Raw genomic sequence first — 25,434 nt, forward strand, 5'->3', positions numbered from 1 at the left:
CTCGTTTAGTAGTTGTTGGAAACTACGCTGCATTAGGCCTACAAATTGGGTATGGGGTGTAGAGAGATGGTGTGTTCCACTCCAAGGTGTTTTCCAGGTTGCCTTTCCTGAGCTTCGATCTTCCGGCTCTCGTTTAGTAGTTCTTGGAAACTACACTGCATTAGGCCTACAAATTGGGTATGGGGTGTAGAGAGATGGTGTGTTCCACTCCAAGGTGTTCCCCAGGTTTCCTCGCCAATGCTTCGATCTTCATGCTCTCGTTTAGTAGTTGTTGGAAACTACACTGCATTAGGCCTACAAATTGGGTATGGGGTGTAGAGAGATGGTGTGTTCCACTCCAAGGTGTTCTCCAGGTTGCCTTTCCTGAGCTTCGATCTTCCGGCTCTCGTTTAGTAGTTCTTGGAAACTACACTGCATTAGGCCTACAAATTGGGTATGGGGTGTAGAGAGATGGTGTGTTCCACTCCAAGGTGTTCCCCAGGTTTCCTCGCCAATGCTTCGATCTTCATGCTCTCGTTTAGTAGTTGTTGGAAACTACACTGCATTAGGCCTACAAATTGGGTATGGGGTGTAGAGAGATGGTGTGTTCCACTCCAAGGTGTTCTCCAGGTTGCCTTTCCTGAGCTTCGATCTTCCGGCTCTCGTTTAGTAGTTCTTGGAAACTACACTGCATTAGGCCTACAAATTGGGTATGGGGTGTAGAGAGATGGTGTGTTCCACTCCAAGGTGTTCCCCAGGTTTCCTCGCCAATGCTTCGATCTTCATGCTCTCGTTTAGTAGTTGTTGGAAACTACACTGCATTAGGCCTACAAATTGGGTATGGGGTGTAGAGAGATGGTGTGTTCCACTCCAAAGTGTTCTCCAGGTTGCCTTTCCTGAGCTTCGATCTTCCGGCTCTCGTTTAGTAGTTCTTGGAAACTACACTGCATTAGGCCTACAAATTGGGTATGGGGTGTAGAGAGATGGTGTGTTCCACTCCAAGGTGTTCTCCAGGTTGCCTTTCCTGAACTTCTATCTTCAGGCTCTCATTAAATTGTGGTTAAACGGAACAACTGCATTTGGCGTACTAGTTGGTTTGGGGCCTACTATCGGTGTCTGCCACTCCTTGCTGTTCTCCTGGTTTCCTGTCCTGAAATTCCGTTTTCAGGCGCTCGTTAAGTAGTTGTTAATGTTAGACTGCATTTTGCCTACTAGTTGGGTTGGGGCCTACTATCGGTGTCTGCCACTCCTTGCTGTTCTCCTCCACTGAACAAAGCTGTGCCGCCTGTTTACTACGGTTGCCAATTTTGAACTGCATTTCGACTACTTACTGATTTGGGCCTACTCTCTGTGTCAGCCTCTCATTTCAGTTGTCCTCCACTGCAATGCCCCCTGGTTATTCCTGTGTTACCAATTTTGAACTGCATTTAGCCAACTTTATTCTTTGGGCCTATATCTGTGTTTCCTCCTCATCCTGCCCATTGCCCAGCCAGTGATAGATGAGTCTGCTGGTACATTGACCCATAACGCAACATTCCCCGTGCACGCTACACAACAACATTGTGACCCTGCTGAAAGTCAGGTTGCTCTTCCCGCATACCATACCACCTTACACGGGGACAAAGAGGAAGGTGCAGATGAAAGTGCAGGTTCCTTCATCAGGTGGGGGGGGGGAATACTAGTTGGCGACGTCACTGGCACAGGGCCTCTCATAGTACGCAAAAGTGTTGCTGCCGGTGGGAGGCGCCCCCGCCGTGCAAACACACCGCTGTACTTTGAGGGGCCCTGTGCCAGTGCCAATGCCAACGAGTGGGCCCCCCCTGCTTGCTCAGGTTCACAGCACTTGCAAAGTTGAAATACTTACCTCTCCCTGCTCCACTGCCGTGACGTGGTCCAGATTTCCTGGGCCCACTAATTACTTGAACCAGCCCTACCCACCACAACTTTAGCCAAATGACCCCCAATTTCAAATGCCTTCCAATTATTATAAGGTAAATTACGCTTGACAAGCTTCATTAAGAAGAATGGATGGTTTTGACATTAAAATGGGCACTCTAGGTGTTTTCCTGGCCCCCACTCACTGCCGACTATGCTGCCCCATTGACTTGCATTGGGTTTCGTGTTTCGGTCGATCCCGACTTTACGTCATAATCGGCCGATTTCACTCGACCCGACTTTTGAGATAGTCGGGTTTCGCGAAACCCGGCTCGACTCTAAAAAGGTCAAGGTCGCTCAACTCTAACGGTGAGTATGTAATCTATGTTTAATGTACTGTATGTCTGTATGTATGTATTGTATATGTAATGATGAATGTAATGTATGTACCGTAGTATGTACTGTATGTTTTTTTTTTACATTCAACACATTAGCCGGATGATGGGACTACTACTGTCCCATCACTGGCTAATGTGTCAATCACTGTCACATGCATCGTCTGATGGGACTTGTAGTCCCATCGGACGATGCCTGCACAGACCCCCGGCAGACTGAACAGAGCCCGGCATGCTGCACAGAGCCCCGGCAAGCCCGCACAGAACCCTGGCAGGCAGCACAGAACCCCGGCAAGCCCGCACAGAGCCCCGGCAAGCCCGCAAAGAGCCCCGTCAAGCCCACACAGAGCCCCGGCAGGCACGCACAGAGCCCCGGCAAGCCCGCACAGAGCCCCGGAACACCACACAGAGCCCTGGCAAGCCCGCACAGAGCCTCGCATGCCGCACAGAGCTCCGGCAGGCACGCACCGAGCCCGGGCAGGCACGCACAGAGCCCCAGCATGCCGCACAGAGCCCCGGCAGGCACACACAGAGCACCGGCAGGCACGCACAGAGCCCCGGCAGGCCGCACAGAGCCCCGAGATGCCCGTACAGATCCCCGGCAGGCCCACACAGACCCCACCCGCACACACAGACACGCACAGTGTCTGCCCACGCACCACTCACACTCTTCCCCCCTCCGGAAAAGGACGTAGAAGGACAGAAAGTGCTTATTTACATTCGGATATTTGAGTCCCATTGACTTGCATTGGTATCGGGTATCGATATCGGCGATATCCGATATTTTTTGGATATCGGCCGATCCAATCCGATACCGATACTTCTTGATATCGGAAGGTATCGCTCAACACTAGTAGAGGATGAAATGCTGCAACAAATTAAATAGGCAGCATATAATAATAGGGTAATTATTATGGAGGATTTTAACTATCCAGGCATTCAATGGGACATAAAATCTTCTGGTTGTGCTAAAAGCTGTAAGTTCTTATCAACAGTTCAGGACAATTACTTCTCTCAGCTGGTAGATGAACCAACCAGAGGAGATAATCTTCTGGATCTGGTCCAGTCAAATAGATCAGATACAATTTCAGATCTACAAAGGGGAAATGCAAAAACCTGTAACTTTAATAAAGCTGATTTCAACAAATTAGGGGAAGAACTTAAGATAGTACACTGAGATCACATCATAATAACTGGGAATACTGAACATAAATGGGATATGTTTAAGGAAATACTATTAGAATCCTGTAGAAAACTTATGCCCTATGATAGGGTTGAGCGAAATGGGTCGACCATATTCAGAAGTCGCCGACTTTTGGCAAAGTCGGGTTTCATGAAACCCGACCCGACCCCTGTGTGGGTTCGGCCATGAGGTCGGTGATCTTCTGATCTGGAATCAGAATTCCGATACCGAGTTCCGATATGTTTAAGATATCGGGAATCGGTATCGGAATTCATATTTAAGTGTAAAATAAAGAATAAAAATAAAAAAATATTGATATACTCACCCTCGGACGCGCCCTGGTTCTCACCGGCAGCCTTCCTTCCTAAGAATGAGCGCCTGAAGGGCCTTCGATGACGTCGCGGCTTGTGACTGGTCGCGTGAGCAGTCACATGGGCGGTCACGCGACCAATCACAAGCCGCAACGTCATCTAAGGTCCTTCAGGCGCTAATTCTTAGGAAGGAAGCGTCCGAGGGGGCGTCCGAGGGTGAGTATATTCCTAATAGGTATATACTCACCCTCGGATGCACCCTGGTTCTAACCCGCAGCCTTCCTTCCTAAGAATCAGCACCTGAAGGACCTTAGATGACGTCGCGGCTTGTGATTGGTCGCGTTGACGCCCATGTGACCGCTCACGCGACCAATCACAAGCCGCGACGTCATCGAAGGTCCTTCAGGCGCTCATTCTTAGGAAGGAAGGCTGCCGGTGAGAACCAGGGCTCGTCCGAGGGTAAGTATATCAATATTTTTTATTTTGATTCTTTATTTTACACTTAAATATGGATCCCAGGGCCTGAAGGAGAGTTTCCTCTCCTTCAGACCCTGGGAACCATTAGAAACCCAATGCACTGCATTGGGTTTCGTGTTTCAGCCGACCCCGACTTTTCTATAGGATCGGCCGATTTCACTCGACCCGACTTTTGAAAAAGTTGGGTTTCGTGAAACCCGACCCGATCCTATAAAAAGAAAAGTCGCTCAACCCTACCCTATGGTAATAAAATGCCAAGCAATAAAAAGAAACCGTTATAGATAAATAATAATAATAATAATCTTTATTTATATAGCGCCAACATATTCCACAGCGCTTTACAGTTTAACAGTTTCAAACACAAAAGTCATAAGTAACAACGTTAACAATACAATAATTAAAGCAAAATAAGACGACCCTGCTCGTGAGAGCTTACAATCTACAATGAGGTGGGGGAGATGCAAAGTACAGGTGTGTATTTACAATGATGTATTTACAATCATGGTCCAGCCATCTTCAGGGGTTGGGGAATAGATGGGGATAGTGAATGGGCTACACACACACACAAACATAACATAACTTTGATTAGTGAACGTGATGTGCCGCTCTGAACAAATGTGTTTTGAGCGAGCGCCTAAAACTATGCAAATTATGGATGGTCCTAATATCTTGGGGTAGAGCATTCCAGAGGATTGGCGCAGCACAGGAGAAGTCTTGGAGTCGGGAGTGGGAGGTACGGATTAGTGCAGAGGTTAATCGAAAGTCATTTGCAGAGCGCAGTGGTCTGTTAGGCTGATAGACAGAAATGAGGGAGGAGATGTAAGGGGGTGCCGCACTGTGGAGAGCTTTGTGGGTGAGAACAAGTACTTTGAATTGTATCCTGTAATGAATGGGTAGCCAGTGTAACGACTGGCGAAGAGCGGACGCGCCCGAGTAACGATTAGCCAGATGGACGACCCTGGCTGCTGCATTAAGGATAGACTGGAGAGGGGAAAGTCGAGTGAGGGGGAGGCCAATTAATAGAGCATTACAGTAATCCAGGCGGGAGTGGATCAGGGCGACAGTGAGGGTTTTAGCTGTCTCCATGGTGAGAAAAGGGCGGATTGTAGAGATGTTCTTTAGGTGTAAGCGGCACGAGCGGGCAAGAGATTGTATATGGGAGGTGAAGGAGAGATCGGAGTCAAACATAACACCCAGACAGCGCGCCTGCTGCCGGGGTGTTATTTGGTGCCACCCACGGAGAGGGAAATGTCAGATTTAGGGAGGTTAGTAGATGGTGGGAGCAGAAGAAGTTCAGTTTTGGAGAGGTTGAGTTTCAGATAGAGAGCAGACATGATGTTGGAGACTGCGGACAGACAGTCAGTGGCGTTCTGTAGTACAGCGGGGGTAAGGTCAGGGGATGACGTATATAGTTGTGTGTCGTCGGCAAAAAGATGGTACTGAAAGCCAAATCTGCTGATGGTCTGTCCAATTGGGGCCGTGTAGAGAGAGAACAGAAGGGGGCCAAGGACTGAGCCCTGAGGTACCCCAACAGTGAGAGGAAGAGGAGATGAAGTGGAGCCAGAGAACAGAACACTGAAGGAGCGGTCAGAAAGGTAGGAGGAGAACCATGAGAGAGCAGTGTCCTTAATGCCTAGTGACTGGAGCCTAGAGAGAAGGAGAGGGTGGTCAACAGTGTCAAAAGCTGCAGAAAGGTTGAGCAGAGAGTGGTCACCATTACGTTTTGCTGTCAGAAGGTCATTGGTCACTTTGATGAGTGCAGTTTCATAAATAAGACAGTACAAAGTTTAATAAGACATAAACAAAGGGCATTCAAAATCCTGAATGTCAAAAATACAGAAATAGCATTTCAGGAGTATAAAGATCTAAATAAGATGTAAAAAAGAAATCAAGCGAGCAAAATTATCTAAAGAGTAACAAATCACCAGCGACATTAATATAAAATACAGTAAATCCCCAAAAATGTTATAAATACATCAATGCATAGAAGAAAAAGACAGATGGTATTGGCCCCTAAAAAGATGATAATAACAAGAAAATTATAGATTACAAAGAAAAGGCTGAAATATTAAACAGGCCCTTTTCATCCATGTTCACCCATGACTAGTGTTGAGCATTCCGATACCGCAAGTATCGGGTATCGGCTGATACTTGCGGTATCGGAATTCCGATACCGAATTCCGATACTTCCCGCGTATCGGATACCGGAATCGGAAGTTCCCAGAATTCAAACTGAACGCAGCAGCCAATGAGGAATGAATGGAAGTGTGGGCACATCCTGTTTAGCATGGTGGGCATGTAAGTACTGGCAAGGCTGTGATTGGCTGCTGAAATGATGTCACTCTGCACTATAAAAAACGCTGCCGCCATTTTGCGCTCACTCTGCTGTGATTTCAGTTAGGGACAGGACGCTGTGTTCTAACTGAGGGCCAGTTGAGATAGCTACTTGCTTTATTTTGCTTTTCCAAGGCTAATTTAGCAAACGCTGTGTTCACTGTTCAGTTCACCTTGCTCTTGCCTTGCAGCGCTGTTTTAACAGCGTTCTGCAAGGTCTCTGTGTGTGTGTGTATGCAGCTCACTCTGTAGTCTGTGTGCAGCCATATACCAGGTTGTATTCAGCTCAGGGGGGGTTCACACTGCCTCACACAGTTCTATCCATTGTCCTTTGTTGCTCATAGTGCAGCCTGCTGCACATTTTTTCTAAAATTTCCTATTAGTGTCTTTCCACCCGTCTCCAGCCAAATAGTGGAAAAACACTAGATAGGATAACCTAGAGGGGGGTTTTTGGGCCTTGCAGCGCTGTTTACGGCTGTCTGCACGGTCTCCGTGTGAGCGCAGCTCGCCCTGTAGTCTGTGTGCAGCCACAGCCGGTTGTATTCAGCTCAGGGTTTGTCACTGCCTCATACTGTAAAATAACTTGTCCTTTTTTCAAATAGTGCAGCCTGTTGAAAATTTTTTTAAAAATTTCCTATTAGTGTCTTTCCACCCGTCTCCAGCAAAATAGTGGAAAAACACTAGATAGGATAACCTAGAGGAGGGTTTTTGGGCCTTGCAGCGCCGTTTATGGCTGTCTGCACGGTCTCCGTGTGAGCGCAGCTCGCCCTGTAGTCTGTGTGCAGCCACAGCCGGTTGTATTCAGCTCAGGGTTTGTCACTGCCTCACACCGTTAAATAACTTGTCCTTTTTTTTCAACTAGTGCAGCCTGTTGAAAATTTTGTAAACAATTTCCTATTAGTGTCTTTCCACCCGTCTCCAGCAAAATAGTGGAAAAACACTAGATAGGATAACCTAGAGGAGGGTTTTTGGGCCTTGCAGCGCCGTTTACGGCTGTCTGCACGGTCTCCGTGTGAGTTAAACTCGCTCTGTAGCCCGATCTGCACAAAAAAAAAAAGTAAAGTTCACCAAACACCACTTAACACTTGTGTAGGCCACATTTTATCAATAATAAAGTCTAGTCCACACTTTACAACATTAGTGTTTCTTACACCTGTTAGGAGGAGCATTTCAGGAATAAGCACACTAAGGCCTTAGTACTTTTCTGCTTATCTTTATCTGTCAACCAAGATGAAGAGGGCAGGGAATAAGGGTCGTGGGCGTGGGCGTGGAGCAGGGAGAGGAGCAGGGAGAGGACGTGGTGATTCTGTACCTGCTGCGGGCACCGGTGACTCATCATCACCCAGTTTAAGCAGGGAACAGTCCTTCATGCGCAGCTTTGTCGGAGAGCGTCGTGCACCGCTGCTGCGTGAAGATCAAATTGAAGCCGTTGTCGGATAGATGGCAGCTAACGCATCGACTTCAATTATTGCCACATCCTCTCAGGCACAGACCACTGGAGAGCAGCCATCTGTCTCTTCACCACCTGCCAAATTGGCCAGGCAGTCAGAGAGCCCAGGACAGGAGCCGTCTCTACTTCTGTTCTCTGAATCTCTTGGCTTGGAAACAGGGGGCCAGCCAAGCAGTATTGGAGAAATGGAAGAAGAGGCAGTGTGCAGTGATGCCCAACAGCTTTGTCTCTCTGACTCTGAAGAGGCGGGTGGGTCAGTGCCTGCGGTGACCACAGCACAGTACGCATCTGATGATGAAACTCAGGTGCCGCTTTCTGGTGCGTACTGTGCTGCTGAGACTACCCAGGAGGAGCAGTTGGTGGCAGAGGGTAGTGGAGATGATAAGGTCCTTGATCCATCGTGGCATGAGGAACAGGAAGGTGGTGGGAGCAGCTCAGAGGAAGAGATTCCCCTAACGGGCCAAAGAGGGAGAGGGAGAGGGAGGGGGAAGACTGCGGAGCCTGTAGCCTCCACTTTGGCACCAGTTAGGAGCCTGTCTCTTTCAAAAGCCAAAAAGGGCGCTCCCAAGACTTGCAGTGCCTGGACCTTTTTTGACACAGTTGCAGATGACATTTGTTTTGTCAAATGCAAGCTGTGTCATCAGAAAGTAAGAAGAGGTAAAAGTGTCAGCAACCTAAATACCACAAATATGTGGAAACATGTACGGACCAGGCACGCGGTGGAGTTACAAAAACACACTGAAGACCTAGGCCAACCAACAGCGGCAGCTACCACCTCTTCAGCTTGTGTTGCTTCTTCCTACAGCTCACGCACAGCTGGTTCGGCTTCCTCCTTGGATCGCCATGGAAGAACCTCTGGCACTGTTGTCCAGAGACCTAGTGTAATTCCACCCACAGCACCACGTTCCCAGTCATCCTCACACTCCCAGCCTAGTCTACAGCCAACGGTAGTACAGGCATGGGAGAAAAGGCGGGCATTCTCGGCAAACCACCCCCGAGCACAGACTCTGAATGCAGGCATTGCCAAACTTCTGTCGCTGGAAATGCTCTCATTCAGGCTGGTGGAGACTGACAGCTTCTGTGACTTGATGGCATTGGCAGTCCCACAGTACAAGGTGCCCAGCCGCTTTTACTTCAGCAGGCAAGCTGTCCCTGCCCTGCACAAGCATGTGGAGGGACAAATAAAACACGCGCTACTGAACGCCGTCAGTAGCAAGGTCCACCTCACCACCGATGCGTGGACCAGTCAACATGGACAGGGGCGATACCTTTCCGTCACTGACCATTGGGTTAATGTTGTTGAGCTGGGTACAGACCGTGCGAGTGGCGCAGGACGTGTCCTGCCCACTCCAAGGATTGCAGGAATCCAGTCTGTACGCATTGACTCCTCCTCTTACACCAGTTCCTCAGATTCATCGCTGCAGGATCCGTCACAGTCCACCTCCACATGGACCCGTGAACGTTTACCTGTTACGACTGACATGAGCACAGCCGTGGCCAAACGTCAGCAGGCCGTCTTGAAATTAGTTTCTTTGGGGAATCGAAGCCACACAGCGCAGGAGCTCTGGAATGCCCTAAAGCAGGAGAGCGATGTGTGGTTTGTGCCAGCGAATCTCCAGCCAGGCATGGTAGTGTGTGACAATGGCCGAAATCTGGTGGCAGCTTTAGGCCTTGGCAACCTCACTCACATCCCATGTCTGGCACATGTGCTCAATTTGGTTGTGCAGAGTTTTCTGAGGGACTATCCGGATCTTGATGCACTTCTGCACAAGGCCCGCCTAGAGTGTGCTCACTTGCGGCATTCCAGTTTGGCAAGATCCCGCATTGCTGCTCTGCAGCGTCGGTTTCGCCTTCCTGAACATCGCATCATATGTGACCTACCTACCAGGTGGAATTCCACGTTACATATGTTGGAGCGTTTGTGTGAGCAGCAGCAAGCAGTAATGGAGTACCAGCTGCATCAGGCGCAAAAAAGTCGCAGTCAGCACCGCTCAGACTTCACAACCACAGAGTGGGCCACTATGAAGGACGTCTGCCAGGTTTTGCGTCCTTTCGATTATTCCACGCGGATGGCAAGTGCAGATGATGCACTAGTCAGCATGACTGTCCCCCTTATCTGCTTGCTTCAAGAAACCCTGCAAGGGATAAGGGATGATGTGGAAGAGGTGGAGGATGAGGAGTCACCTTTTCCATCAGGTTCTGGACAGTCAGCGCCACGTGGTTCCTCACAAAGGGGTCGGCAGGGGACCCGTTGTGAGGAGGATGAGGAGGAGTCAATGGACGAGGAAGAGCTACGTCCAGAGGAGGGAGTTCCACCATTGTCCAGTGGTCAGTGTGTACAGCGAGGGTGGGGTGATGAAGAGCGGGCAGAGATCATGTCTCAAGCAGGGGACAGCGTTTCTGGGCCAGTTGGCAGTCTGCAGCACATGATTGAGTTCATGTTGCAGTGCCTGAGAGACGACCGCCGCATCGACCACATTCTCAACGTGCCTGATTATTGGGTGTACGCCCTCCTCGATCCTCGCTACCGTGACAATGTCCAAAACCTCATCCCGGCGTTGACACGGGAGCGAAAAATGCGGGAGTACCACGACACACTGGTGAATTCCATCATCTTCTCCAGTCCAACTGAGAGGAGTGCTGCTAGTGCTTTACAAAGCAGCTCAGTGCGTCGAGGCAGTGGAGGAGGAGGCTCTGCACAAAGAGGGAGCAGAAGCAGTGCCTCTGCCCAAGGCAAGCCAAGTATGGCACAACTGTGGAAAACTTTTGTGTGCCCGCCCCAAATGTCTACACCATCACCGGCGGCTCCAGTCAGCAGGAGGCAACGGTTCCGTCAGATGGTGACAGACTACATGGCTTGCCCTCTTAGGGTACTCCCAGACGGCTCTTCCCCGTTCAAGTTTTGGGTCTCTAAGCTGGATATATGGCCAGAGCTAAGCCAGTATGCATTGGAGGTGCTGGCTTGCCCTGCGGCTAGTGTCTTATCGGAACGTGTCTTTAGTGCCGCAGGTGGTGTACTAACAGACCGTCGCATGCGACTATCCTCCGATAACGTTGACCGGCTTACTTTCCTGAAAATGAACCAGGCCTGGATCTCGCAGGAATTTGCCACTCCTCTGCCTGATTAAGTAATTGGGTGTCATCCAGGTCTCCTGATGTGTTCATCTTTCTACCACCTGAACTGCTATTCCTGGGCTCCAACACCGCCAGTTGCGGCTCAGAAGTGCAGGCTGCACAGTCTAAACATACGACCCAGTGTTATTGGGTTTCAGTAACGTCAGCTGATCCCCAGCTGTGTAGCCGGCAATGTGTCCTGCGACCGCCACGCTGGCACAACAACCTAAATGTAAGGGAACCTGTCCCCTTCCCCCCTCGGCGTTTGTTACTGAAAGAGCCATCTTGTGCAGCAGTAGTGTTGCACAAGGAAAAGGTAGCTCTTTTATTTTAGCTCCTTGCACACGCAGAACTTAACACTTTTAAAATGTGTTCACTGATACCGTTATACTGTCCCGGAGCTGGGACTTTCCTTCATAATGTGACGCAGCACAGCCGTCATTCCTACCCCCTTGGTGCCATGCGCTGCCTCCTCAGCGTTGTTTTAAGCTGTCACAGAGCCTGCGCTGTTCTGTTACCCCTTGGCCATGGCCAGTTTGCGCTGCCTGTCTTCTGACATAATTTGGTGTCAGGATGGCTGCGCCTGTGCGCCCGCGCTGCCCGAGAACCCGCCTTGCAGTGTCTTCTGATTGAATCACACTGCGAGCCTGGGATCCATGGGCATGCGCAGTGCATATCTTCACCTCGAGCTCTCGCCCATCTCCCTCCGCCTTCTTTAGACTGTGCGCCGTCAGCTGATCCCTAATAGCATGCCACGGCCGTGACGCCGCACAGTCTGAAGAAGAGGGAAGGAGGGGAGTGAGAGTCGAGGATATGCACTGTGCATGTCCATGGATCCAAGGCCCGCAGTGGGATTACAATAGACGACACTGCGAGGTGAGATCTGGAGCAGCGTGGATGCACAGGCACTGACAGCCTGACACCAAATTATGTCAGAAGACAGGCAGCGCTAATTGGGCATGGCCAAGGGATAACAGAACAGCGCAGGCTCCGTGACAGCTTAAAACAACGCTGAGGAGGCAGCGCACGGCACCAAGGGGATAGGAATGACAGCTGTGCTGCGTCCCATTACGAAGGAAATTCCCACCTCCGGGACGGTTTTACGGTGTAAGGGGACACATTTTTAGAGTTTACTTCTGTGTTTGCAAGGAGCATAATTAAAAGAGCAACCTTTTCCTTTTGCATCCTTAGTGCTGCACAAGATGGCTCTTTCAGCTACAAACGTCTTGGGGGGGGGGGGGTTAAAGGTTCCCTTTCAACTTGCTCCAATCAGGCTTCGGCCTACACTCTGTTCCTCTGCTCCTCCTGCTGTCCCTGGGCTCTAACACCGCCAGTTGGTGCCTGGAAGTGCTGTCTGCACAGTCAACAGTCGCTCCTCTGTTATTGGGGTTCAGTAACGTCAGCTGATCCCCAGCTGTGTGTGCGGCAATACCTCCAATCTGCTCCTCCTGCTGTCCCTGGGCTCTAACACCACCAGTTGGTGCCTGGAAGTGCTGTCTGCACAGTCAACAGTCGCTCCTCTGTTATTGGGGTTCAGTAACGTCAGCTGATCCCCAGCTGTGTGTGCGGCAATACCTCCAATCTGCTCCTCCTGCTGTCCCTGGGCTCTAACACCGCCAGTTGGTGCCTGGAAGTGCTGTCTGCACAGTCAACAGTCGCTCCTCTGTTATTGGGGTTCAGTAACGTCAGCTGATCCCCAGCTGTGTGTGCGGCAATACCTCCAATCTGCTCCTCCTGCTGTCCCTGGGCTCTAACACCACCAGTTGGTGCCTGGAAGTGCTGTCTGCACAGTCAACAGTCGCTCCTCTGTTATTGGGGTTCAGTAACGTCAGCTGATCCCCAGCTGTGTGTGCGGCAATACCTCCAATCTGCTCCTCCTGCTGTCCCTGGGCTCTAACACCGCCAGTTGGTGCCTGGAAGTGCTGTCTGCACAGTCAACAGTCGCTCCTCTGTTATTGGGGTTCAGTAACGTCAGCTGATCCCCAGCTGTGTGTGCGGCAATACCTCCAATCTGCTCCTCCTGCTGTCCCTGGGCTCTAACACCGCCAGTTGGTGCCTGGAAGTGCTGTCTGCACAGTCAACAGTCGCTCCTCTGTTATTGGGGTTCAGTAACGTCAGCTGATCCCCAGCTGTGTGTGCGGCAATACCTCCAATCTGCTCCTCCTGCTGTCCCTGGGCTCTAACACCGCCAGTTGGTGCCTGGAAGTGCTGTCTGCACAGTCAACAGTCGCTCCTCTGTTATTGGGGTTCAGTAACGTCAGCTGATCCCCAGCTGTGTGTGCGGCAATACCTCCAATCTGCTCCTCCTGCTGTCCCTGGGCTCTAACACCACCAGTTGGTGCCTGGAAGTGCTGTCTGCACAGTCAACAGTCGCTCCTCTGTTATTGGGGTTCAGTAACGTCAGCTGATCCCCAGCTGTGTGTGCGGCAATACCTCCAATCTGCTCCTCCTGCTGTCCCTGGGCTCTAACACCGCCAGTTGGTGCCTGGAAGTGCTGTCTGCACAGTCAACAGTCGCTCCTCTGTTATTGGGGTTCAGTAACGTCAGCTGATCCCCAGCTGTGTATCCGGCAACGTGTCATGCGACCGCCACGCTGGCACAACTAAAATGTAAGGGGACCTGTCCCCCCCCCCCTAGGCGTTTGTTACTGAAAGAGCCACCTTGTGCAGCACTAATACTGCACAAGGAAAAGGTCGCTCTTGAAATTATGCTCCTTGCAAACGCTGAACTACACACTCATGTAATGTGTCCCCTCACACCGTCCAACCGTCCCGGAGGTGGGACTTTCCTTTGTAATGTGACGCAGCACAGCCGTCATTGCTACCCCCTTGGCACCGTGCGCTGCCTCCTTAGCGTTGTTTGATTCCGTCATGGACCCTGCGCTGTTATGTTATCCCTTGGCCATGCACAGTTTGCACTGCCCATCCTCTGACATCATTTGTTGTCGTCCTGGCTGCGCCTGTGCGTCCACGCTGCCCGAAATGCCACCTCGCAGTGATGTATAATGTGATCCCACAGTGGGCCTGATATCCATGGCCATGCGCAGTGCATATACTAGCCTTTCACTCCCCTTCTTCACGCTTCTTCAGACTAGGCGGCGTCAGCTGATCCCTAATAGCATGCCACGGCCGTGACGCCGCACAGTCTGAAGAAGCAGGAAGGAGGTGAGTGAGAGGCGATGATATGCACTGCGCATGCCCATGGATCCCTGGCCCGCAGTGGGATTACATTAGATGACACTGCGAGGTTGGATCTCGGGCAGCTTGGACGCACAGGCACTGCCAGCCTGACACCTAAATGATGTCAGAAGACGGGCACCGCTAACTGTGCATAGCCAAGGGATAACATTACAGCGCGGGCTCCGTGACAGAACCAAACAACGTTGAGGAGGTGGCGCACGGCACCAAGGGGGTTGGAATGACGGCTGTGCTGTGTCACATTACAAAGGAAAGTCCCACTTCCGGGACGGTTTGACGGTGTGAGGGGACACATTATATGAGTGTGTACTTCAGCGTTTGCAAGGAGCATAATTTTAGGAGCCACCATTTTCCATGTGCACTATTACTGCTGTACAAGATGGCTCTTTCAGCAACAAATGCCTGGGGGGGGGGTTAAAGGTTCCCTTTCAACTTGCTCCACTGCAGGCTTCGGCCTACACTCTGCTCCTCTTTGATTCCCTGGGTTTCAACACTGTCAGTTGCCACCTGGAAGTGTTGTCTACACAGAAAAAACACTAGCTGATGTGTCAGTGGGGTTCAGCACCGCCAGCTGTTCCCCTGCTGTGTAGTCGGCAACGTGTCCAGCACAAGCCACGCTGGCACAACAGAACAAAAGCTGCCACCAGTGCAGGCTTCGGCCTACACTCTGCTCCTCTCCTCCTCCTGCTGACCCTGGGCTCTAACACCGCCAGTTTTTGCCCGGACGTGCTAGCTGCACAGAGAAAAACACCAGCCAATGTGTTAGTGGGGTTCAGCACCGCCAGCTGTTCCCCTGCTGTGTAGCCGGCAACGTGACCTGCAAACGCCACGCAGGCACATGAACTGAAATTAAAGGGACCCTGCCCCCCACCCCCAGGTGTTTCTATGTATAACAGCCACCTAGTACAGCAGTACTACTGCATATGTACAAGGTGGCTGATTTTTTCTCCTTGCCCACGTTGAATTAAACACGTACAAAATGTGTCTCATTACAGACCATTACAATGTCCCTGAGGTGTGACTTTCCTTTTTAATGACACGCAGCACCCCCCTTGGTAGCGCTGCCCGTCTTCTGACATCATTGGTTGGCTGCCTGTGCGTCCGCCCTGCCCGACACAACCCCCCTCGTTGTCTCATATATTTTGGCTGCGAGGGTGTGATGGATGGGCATGTGCAGTGCATATGTTCGCCTGTCTTAACTCATCTCCTTCCGCCTTCTTCAGACTGTGCGGCCTCATGGCCGTGGTAGGCGATAAGGGATCAGCGGAGGCCGCCCAGTCTAAAGCAGGTGTAAGGACATGTGTAAGCGGCAAACATATTTACTGCACAAGGCCACGAATCCCAGCCACGCAGTGTGAATTTTTGAAAACACACTGCGGGTCTGGGATTCATGGCCATTGCTAACCGCACCGGCCAACATGAAATGAGGTGAGAAGACAGGCCGCGCTCACAGCGCATGGCCAAGGGATCACAATAGCGCAGACTCCTGTACAGCAAATAACAACGCTCAGGAGGCTGCGCCCAGCACCAAGGCGTTATTTATGTGCACCTGTGCTGCGTCTCCTTAAAAACACAAGTCACGCCTCCAATACAGTTCTACTGTTCAATGGGCTAAATTGTGTACGTCTTTCATTCTGCGTGTGCAATGAGCAAAACTTAAAGAGCAACCTTTCACTTGTGGAGCTTTACTGCTGCACAAGGTGTGGCTCTTCAACATTGTACCACCTGAGGGTTGGTTAAAGGTTACCTTTGAAATTGGTTCAATTAGGCTTCGGCCTAAACTCTGCTCCTCCTGCAGACCCTGTGCTCTAACTACGCCAGTTGGGGCATGGAAGTGCTGGCTGCACAGAGAAAAACACCCACCATTGTGTCAGTGGGGTTCAGCACCGCCAGCTGTTTCCCTGCTGTGTAGCCGGCATCGTGTCCAGCACAAGCCACGCTGGCACAACAGACCAAAAGCTGCCACCAGTGCAGGCTTCGGCCTACACTCTGCTCCTCTCCTCCTCCTGCTGACCCTGGGCTATAACACCGCCAGTTGTTGCCCGGAAGTGCTAGCTGCACAGAGAAAAACACCAGCCAATGTGTTAATGGGGTTCAGCACCGCCAGCTGTTCCCCTGCTGTGTAGTCGGCACCGTGACCAGCACAAGCCACGCTGGCACAACAGACCAAAAGCTGCCACCAGTGCAGGCTTCGGCCTACACTCTGCTCCTCTCCTCCTCCTGCTGACCCTGGGCTATAACACCGTCAGTTTTTGCCCGGACGTGCTAGCTGCACAGAGAAAAACACCAGCCAATGTGTTAGTGGGGTTCAGCACCGCCAGCTGTTCCCCCGCTGTGTAGCCGGCAACGTGACCTGCAAACGCCACACAGGCACATGAACTGAAATTAAAGGGTCCCTGCCCCCCACCCCCAGGTGTTTCTATGTTTAACAGCCACCTTGTACAGCAGTACTGCTGCATTTGTACAAGGTGGCTGACTTTTTCTCCTTGCCCACGTTTAATTAAACACGTACTAAATGTGTCTCATTGAGACCATTCCATTGTCCCTGAGGTGTGACTTTCCTTTCTAATGATACGCAGCACCACCCTTGGTAGCGCTGCCCGTCTTTTGACATCAATGGTTAGCTGGCTGCGCCTGTGCGTCTGCCCTGCTCGAAACAACGCCCCTCGGTGTCTTATTTTTTTGGACAGCGAGGGTGTGATTGATGGGCATGTGCAGTGCATATGTTTGCCTGTGTTCACTCATCTCCTTCCGCCTTCTTCAGACTGGGCGGCCTCATGGCCGCGGCATGCGATAAGGGATCAGATGAGGCCGCCCAGTCTAAAGCAGGTGTAAGGACATGTGTGAGCGGCAAACATATTTACTGCACAAGGCCACGAATCCCAGCCACGCAGTGTGAATTTTTGAAAACACACTGTGGGTCTGGGATTCATAGCCATCGCTAACCGCAACGGCCGACATGAAATGAGGTCAGAAGACAGGCAGCACTAACAGCGCATGGCCAAGGGAAAACAAGAGCGCAGACTCCTGTAAAGCAAATAACAACGCTCAGGAAGCTGCGCCCATGCACCAAGGTGTTATTTTGGACACCTGTGCTGCATCTCCTTAAAAAGACAAATCACGCCTCCACTACAGTTTGACTGTATAATGGGCTAAATTGTGTACGTCTTTCATTCAGCGTGTGCAAGTAGACAAATAAATAGAGCAACCTTTGACTTGTGCAGCATTAATGCTGCACAAGGTGTGGCTCTTGTACTTTGTAACACCTGAGGGGGGGTTAAAGGTAACCTTTGAAATTGGTTCAACTAGGCTTCGGCCTACACTCTGCTCCTCTCCTCCTCCTGCTGCCCCTGTGCTCTAACACCGCCAGTTTTTGCCCGGACGTGCTAGCTGCACAGAGAAAAACACCAGCCAATGTGTTAGTGGGGTTCAGCACCGCCAGCTGTTCCCCTGCTGTGTAGTCGGCACCGTGTCCAGCACAAGCCACGCTGGCACAACAGACCAAAAGCTGCCACCAGTGCAGGCTTCGGCCTACACTCTGCTCCTCTCCTCCTCCTGCTGACCCTGAGCTCTAACACCGCCAGTTGGGGCCCGGATGTGCTAGCTGCACAGAGAAAAACACCAGCCAATGTGTTAGTGGGGTTCAGCACCGCCAGCTGTTCCCCTGCTGTGTAGTTGGCAACGTGTCCAGCACAAGCCACGCTGGCACAACCGAACAAAAGCTGCCACCAGTGCAGGCTGCGGCCTACACTCTGCTCCTCTCCTCCTCCTGCTGACCCTGGGCTCTAACACCGCCAGTTTTTGCCCGGAAGTGCTAGCTGCACAGAGAAAAACACCAGCCAATGTGTTAGTTGGTTTCAGCACCGCCAGCTGTTCCCCTGCTGTGTAGCCGGCAACGTGACCTGCAAACGCCACGCAGGCACATGAACTGAAATTGAAGGGAGCCTGCCCCCCACCCCCAGGTGTTTCTATGTATAACAGCCACCTTGTACAGCAGTAATGCTGCATTTGTACAAGGTGGCTGACTTTTTCTCCTTGCCCACGTGGAACTCAACACGTACAAAATGTGTCTCATTAGAGACCATGACATTGTCCCTGAGGTGTGACTTTCCTTTTTAATGACGCGCAGCACCTCCACTGGTAACGCTGGCTGTCTTCTGACATCGTTGGTTGGCTGCCTGTGCCTGTGCATCCGCCCTGCCCGACACAACGCCCCTCGTTGTCGGATATTTTTTGACTGCGAGGGTGTGATTGATGGACACGAGCAGTGCATATCTTCGCCTGTCTTCACTCCCCTCCTTCCGCTTTCTTCAGACTGTGCGGCCTCATGGCCGTGGCATGCGAGAAGGGATCAGCAGAGGCCGCCCAGTCTGAAGCAGGTGTAAGGACGTGTGTGAGCGGCGAAAATATTTACTGCTCAAGGCCACGAATCCCAGCACCGCAGTGTGACTTTATGAAAAGGCACTGTGGGTCTGGGATTCATAGCCATCGTTAACCGCACCGGCCAACATGAAATGAGGTCATAAGACGGTCAGCGCTAACAGGGCATTGCCAAGGGATAACACAAGAGCGCAGACTCCTGTACAGCAAATAACAACGCTCAGGAAGCTGCGCCAAGCACCAAGGCGTTATTTGGTACACCTGTGCTGCGTCTCCTTAAAAAGACAAGTCACGCCTCCACTACAGTTTGACTGTAGAATGGGCTAAATTGTGTATGTCTTTCATTCAGCGTGTGCAAGTAGACAAATTAATAGAGCAACCTTTCACTTGTGCAGCATTAATGCTGCACAAGGTGTGGCTCTTGTACTTTGTAACACCTGAGGGGGGGGGTTAAAGGTTTCCTTTGAAATTGGTTCAACTAGGCTTCGGCCTACACTCTGCTCCTCTCCTCCTCCTGCTGACCCTGGGCTCTAACACCGCTAGTTTTTGCCTGGAAGTGCTAGCTGCACAGAGAAAAACACCCGCCATTGTGTCAGTGGGGTTCAGCAACGCCAGCTGTTCCCCCACTGTGTAGCCGGCAAAGTGTCCTGCAAACGCAACGCAGACACAAAGCTGCCTCCAGTGCAGGCTTCGGCCTACACTCTGCTCCTCCTGCTTACCCTTTGCTCCAACACCGCTAGTTGGGGCTCTAGGAAGACAATCTTTAATTGGCAACGCATCCGGGTTCCAGCAACGTCAGCTGGATCTCGGCAGTGTCTTTGTCACGGGTACTCCCTCGTGCCCAGCCTGGTTCCAGCACCGTCAGCTGTTTCCAGGTAGTGTCAAGCTCACTGAGACGCCTATGCTTGCCCCGTTGTGTTGTGGTCGGGTTAGCCAACTCCAGGGTGCCTCCAGTTTAGGAGCTTCCTATGTGGGCTGCGTGAATTGGTAGTCAAGGCTGGTTCTGTAGTGCCATAGGCCAAGCTCCCCCTGTAGGACTGTTGGGGTTCGGTAACTGCGGCTGCCTCGCGGCCTAGCTGTTCTCTCCTCTCCTGTGGACCTTCTGGTCTACCACCTGGTTCCAGCACCGTCAGCTGGTTCCGGGCCGAGCATTTGGCTTAGGTGCCTCCTCCTGGGTATCCGAGTTCCGCCAACGCCAGGCGGTCCTTGGTAGTGCTTTTAAGCGCGGGCACCTACAGCTTAGTAACCGGGTTCCAGCACAGTCAGCTGGTCCTCGGTCGTGCCATTGGCTCTTGCACACTGGGGCGACGCATCCGGGTTCCAGCACCGCCAGCTGGTTCTCGGCAGTGTTTTTGTCACGGGTACTCCCTCGTGCCCAGCCTGGTTCCAGCACCGTCAGCTGTTTCCGGGTAGTGTCAAGCTCACTGAGACGCCTATGCTTGCCCCGTCGTGTTGCGGTCGGGTTAGCCAACTCCAGGGTGCCTCCAGTTTAGGAGCTTCCTATGTGGGCTGCGTGAATTGGTAGTCAAGGCTGGTTCTGTAGTGCCAGAAGGCCAAGCTCCCCCTGTAGGACTGTTGGGGTTCGGTAACTGCGGCTGCCTCGCGGCCTAGCTGTTCTCTCCTTTCCTGTGGACCTTCTGGTCCACCACCTGGTTCCAGCACCGTCAGCTGGTTCCGGGCCGAGCATTGGCTTAGGTGCCTCCTCCTGGGTATCCGAGTTCCGCCAACGCCAGGCGGTCCTTGGTAGTGCTTTTAAGCGCGGGCACCTACAGCTTAGTAACCGGGTTCCAGCACCGTCAGCTGGTCCTCGGTGCCATTGGCTCTTGCACACTGGGGCGACGCATCCGGGTTCCAGCACCGCCAGCTGGTTCTCGGCAGTGTTTTTGTCACGGTACTCCCTCGTGCCCAGCCTGGTTCGAGCACCGTCAGCTGTTTCCGGGTAGTGTCAAGCTCACTGAGACGCCTATGCTTGCCCCGTCGTGTTGCGGTCGGGTTAGCCAACTCCAGGGTGCCTCCAGTTTAGGAGCTTCCTATGTGGGCTGCGTGAATTGGTAGTCAAGGCTGGTTCTGTAGTGCCAGTAGGCCAAGCTCCCCCTGTAGGACTGTTGGGGTTCGGTAACTGCGGCTGCCTCGCGGCCTAGCTGTTCTCTCCTCTCCTGTGGACCTTCTGGTACACCACCTGGTTCCAGCACCGTCAGCTGGTTCCAGGCCGAGCCTTTGGCTTAGGTGCCTCCTCCTGGGTATCCGAGTTCCGCCAACGCCAGGTGGTCCTTGGTAGTGCTTTTAAGCGCGGGCACCTACAGCTTAGTAACCGGGTTCCAGCACCGTCAGCTGGTCCTCGGTGCCATTGGCTCTTGCACACTGGGGCGACACATCCGGGTTCCAGCACCGCCAGCTGGTTCTCGGCAGTGTTTTTGTCACGGGTACTCCCTCGTGCCCAGCCTGGTTCCAGCACCGTCAGCTGTTTCCGGGTAGTGTCAAGCTCACTGAGACGCCTATGCTTGCCCCGTCGTGTTGCGGTCGGGTTAGCCAACTCCAGGGTGCCTCCAGTTTAGGAGCTTCCTATGTGGGCTGCGTGAATTGGTAGTCAAGGCTGGTTCTGTAGTGCCAGTAGGCCAAGCTCCCCCTGTAGGACTGTTGGGGTTTGGTAACTGTGGCTGCCTCGCGGCCTAGCTGTTCTCTCCTCTCCTGTGGACCTTCTGGTCCACCACCTGGTTCCAGCACCGTCAGCTGGTTCCGGGCCGAGCCTTTGGCTTAGGTGCCTCCTCCTGGGTATCCGAGTTCCACCAACGCCAGGCGGTCCTTGGTAGTGCTTTTAAGCGCGGGCACCTACAGCTTAGTAACCGGGTTCCAGCACCGTCAGCTGGTCCTCGGTGCCATTGGCTCTTGCACACTGGGGCGACGCATCTGGGTTCCAGCACCGCCAACTGGTTCTCGGCAGTGTTTTTGTCACGGGTACTCCCTTGTGCCCAGCCTGGTTCCAGCACCGTCAGCTGTTTCCGGGTAGTGTCAAGCTCACTGAGACGCCTATGCTTGCCCCGTCGTGTTGCGGTCGGGTTAGCCAACTCCAGGGTGCCTCCAGTTTAGGAGCTTCCTTTGTGGGCTGCGTGAATTGGTAGTCAAGGCTGGTTCTGTAGTGCCAGTAGGCCAAGCTCCCCCTGTAGGACTGTTGGGGTTCGGTAACTGCGGCTGCCTCGCGGCCTAGCTGTTCTCTCCTCTCCTGTGGACCTTCTGGTCCACCACCTGGTTCCAGCACCGTCAGCTGGTTCCGGGCCGAGCCTTTGGCTTAGGTGCCTCCTCCTGGGTATCCGAGTTCCGCCAACGCCAGGCGGTCCTTGGTAGTGCTTCTAAGCGCGGGCACCTACAGCTTAGTAACCGGGTTCCAGCACCGTCAGCTGGTCCTCGGTGCCATTGGCTCTTGCACACTGGGACGACGCATCCGGGTTCCAGCACCGCCAGCTGGTTCTCGGCAGTGTTTTTGTCACGGGTACTCCCTCGGGCCCAGCCTGGTTCCAGCACCGTCAGCTGTTTCCGGGTAGTGTCAAGCTCACTGAGACGCCTATGCTTGCCCCGTCATGTTGCGGTTGGGTTAGCCAACTCCAGGGTGCCTCCAGTTTAGGAGCTTCCTATGTGGGCTGCGTGAATTGGTAGTCAAGGCTGGTTCTGTAGTGCCAGTAGGCCAAGCTCCCCCTGTAGGACTGTTGGGGTTCGGTAACTGCGGCTGCCTCGCGGCCTAGCTGTTCTCTCCTCTCCTGTGGACCTTCTGGTCCACCACCTGGTTCCAGCACCGTCAGCTGGTTCCGGGCCGAGCCTTTGGCTTAGGTGCCTCCTCCTGGGTATCCGAGTTCCGCCAACGCCAGGCGGTCCTTGGTAGTGCTTTTAAGCGCGGGCACCTACAGCTTAGTAACCGGGTTCCAGCACCGTCAGCTGGTCCTCGGTGCCATTGGCTCTTGCACAATGGGGCGATGCATCCGGGTTCCAGCACCGCCAGCTGGTTCTCGGCAGTGTTTTTGTCACGGGTACTCCCTCGTGCCCAGCCTGGTTCCAGCACCGTCAGCTGTTTCCGGGTAGTGTCAAGCTCACTGAGACGCCTATGCTTGCCCCGTCGTGTTGCGGTCGGGTTAGCCAACTCCAGGGTGCCTCCAGTTTAGGAGCTTCCTATGTGGGCTGCGTGAATTGGTAGTCAAGGCTGGTTCTGTAGTGCCAGTAGGCCAAGCTCCCCCTGTAGGACTGTTGGGGTTCGGTAACTGCGGCTGCCTCGCGGCCTAGCTGTTCTCTCCTCTCCTGTGGACCTTCTGGTACACCACCTGGTTCCAGCACCGTCAGCTGGTTCCGGGCCGAGCCTTTGGCTTAGGTGCCTCCTCCTGGGTATTCGAGTTCCGCCAACGCCAGGCGGTCCTTGGTAGTGCTTTTAAGCGCGGGCACCTACAGCTTAGTAACCGGGTTCCAGCACCGTCAGCTGGTCCTCGGTGCCATTGGCTCTTGCACACTGGGACGACGCATCCGGGTTCCAGCACCGCCAGCTGGTTCTCGGCAGTGTTTTTGTCACGGGTACTCCCTTGTGCCCAGCCTGGTTCCAGCACCGTCAGCTGTTTCCGGGTAGTGTCAAGCTCACTGAGACGCCTATGCTTGCCCCGTCAGGTTAGCCAACTCCAGGGTGCCTCCAGTTTAGGAGCTTCCTATGTGGGCTGCATGAATTGGTAGTCAAGGCTGGTTCTGTAGTGCCAGTAGGCCAAGCTCCCCCTGTAGGACTGTTGGGGTTCGGTAACTGCGGCTGCCTCGCGACCTAGCTGTTCTCTCCTCTCCTGTGGACCTTCTGGTCCACCACCTGGTTCCAGCACCGTCAGCTGGTTCCGGGCCGAGCCTTTGGCTTAGGTGCCTCCTCCTGGGTATCCGAGTTCCGCCAACGCCAGGCGGTCCTTGGTAGTGCTTCTAAGCGCGGGCACCTACAGCTTAGTAACCGGGTTCCAGCACCGTCAGCTGGTCCTCGGTGCCATTGGCTCTTGCACACTGGGGCGACGCATCCGGGTTCCAGCACCGCCAGCTGGTTCTCGGCAGTGTTTTTGTCACAGGTACTCCCTCGTGCCCAGCCTGGTTCCAGCACCGTCAGCTGTTTCCGGGTAGTGTCAAGCTCACTGAGACGCCTATGCTTGCCCCGTCGTGTTGCGGTCGGGTTAGCCAACTCCAGGGTGCCTCCAGTTTAGGAGCTTCCTATGTGGGCTGCGTGAATTGGTAGTCAAGGCTGGTTCTGTAGTGCCAGTAGTCCAAGCTCCCCCTGTAGGACTGTTGGGGTTCGGTAACTGCGGCTGCCTCGCGGCCTAGCTGTTCTCTCCTCTCCTGTGGACCTTCTGGTCCACCACCTGGTTTCAGCACCGTCAGCTGGTTCCAGGCCGAGCCTTTGGCTTAGGTGCCTCCTCCTGGGTATCTGAGTTCCGCCAACGCCAGGCGGTCCTTGGTAGTGCTTTTAAGCGCAGGCACCTACAACTTAGTAACCGGGTTCCAGCACCGTCAGCTGGTCCTCGGTCGTGCCATTGCCTCTTGCACACTGGGCCAACGCATCCGGGTTCCAGCACCGCCCGCTGGTTCTCGGCAGTGTTTTTGTCACGGGTACTCCCTCGGGCCCAGCCTGGTTCCAACACCGTCAGCTGTTTCCGGGTAGTGTCAAGCTCACTGAGACGCCTATGCTTGCCCCGTCATGTTGCGGTTGGGTTAGCCAACTCCAGGGTGCCTCCAGTTTAGGAGCTTCCTATGTGGGCTGCGTGAATTGGTAGTCAAGGCTGGTTCTGTAGTGCCAGTAGGCCAAGCTCCCCCTGTAGGACTGTTGGGGTTCGGTAACTGCGGCTGCCTCGCGGCCTAGCTGTTCTCTCCTCTCCTGTGGACCTTCTGGTCCACCACCTGGTTCCAGCACCGTCAGCTGGTTCCGGGCCGAGCCTTTGGCTTAGGTGCTGTCTCCTGGGTATCCGAGTTCCGGCAACGCCAGGCGGTCCTTGGTAGTGCTTTTAAGCGCAGGCACCTACCACTTAGTAACCGGGTTCCAGCACCATCAGCTGGTCCTCGGTCGTGCCGTTGGCTCTTGCACAGTTGGCCAACGCCTCCGGGTTCCAGTACCGTCAGCTGGTTCTCGGCAGTGTCTTTTGCTCTTGTACCTTCTGCTCCCCATCCTGGTTCCAGTACCATCAGCTGGTTCTGGACAGAGCCTTTGGCTTAGGTGCCTCCTTCTGAGTATCCGAGTTCCACCAACGTCAGGTGGTCCTTGGTAGTGCTTTCAGGCACGGGTACCTCCTGCTTAGTAACCGGGTTCCAGTAACGTCAGCTGGTCCTCGGTAGTTCCATTGACTCTTGGACCTTCGGCTACCCATCCGGGTTCCAGTACCGTCAGCTGGTTCTCGGCAGTGTCTTTTGCTCTTGTACCTTCTGCTCCCCATCCTGGTTCCAGTACCATCAGCTGGTTCTGGACAGAGCCTTTGGCTTAGGTGCCTCCTTCTGAGTATCCGAGTTCCACCAACGTCAGGTGGTCCTTGGTAGTGCTTTCAGGCACGGGTACCTCCTGCTTAGTAACCGGGTTCCAGTAACGTCAGCTGGTCCTCGGTAGTTCCATTGACTCTTGGACCTTCGGCTACCCATCCTGGTTCCAGTAACGTCAGCTGGTTCCGGGCAGAGCCTTTGGCTTAGGTGCCTCCTTCTGGGTATCCGAGTTCCGCCAACGTCAGGCGGTCCTTGGTAGTGCTTTTTAGCACGG

This window comes from Ranitomeya imitator, chromosome 2 (genome assembly GCF_032444005.1).
Source record: "Ranitomeya imitator isolate aRanImi1 chromosome 2, aRanImi1.pri, whole genome shotgun sequence".
NCBI lineage: Eukaryota > Metazoa > Chordata > Amphibia > Anura > Dendrobatidae > Ranitomeya > Ranitomeya imitator.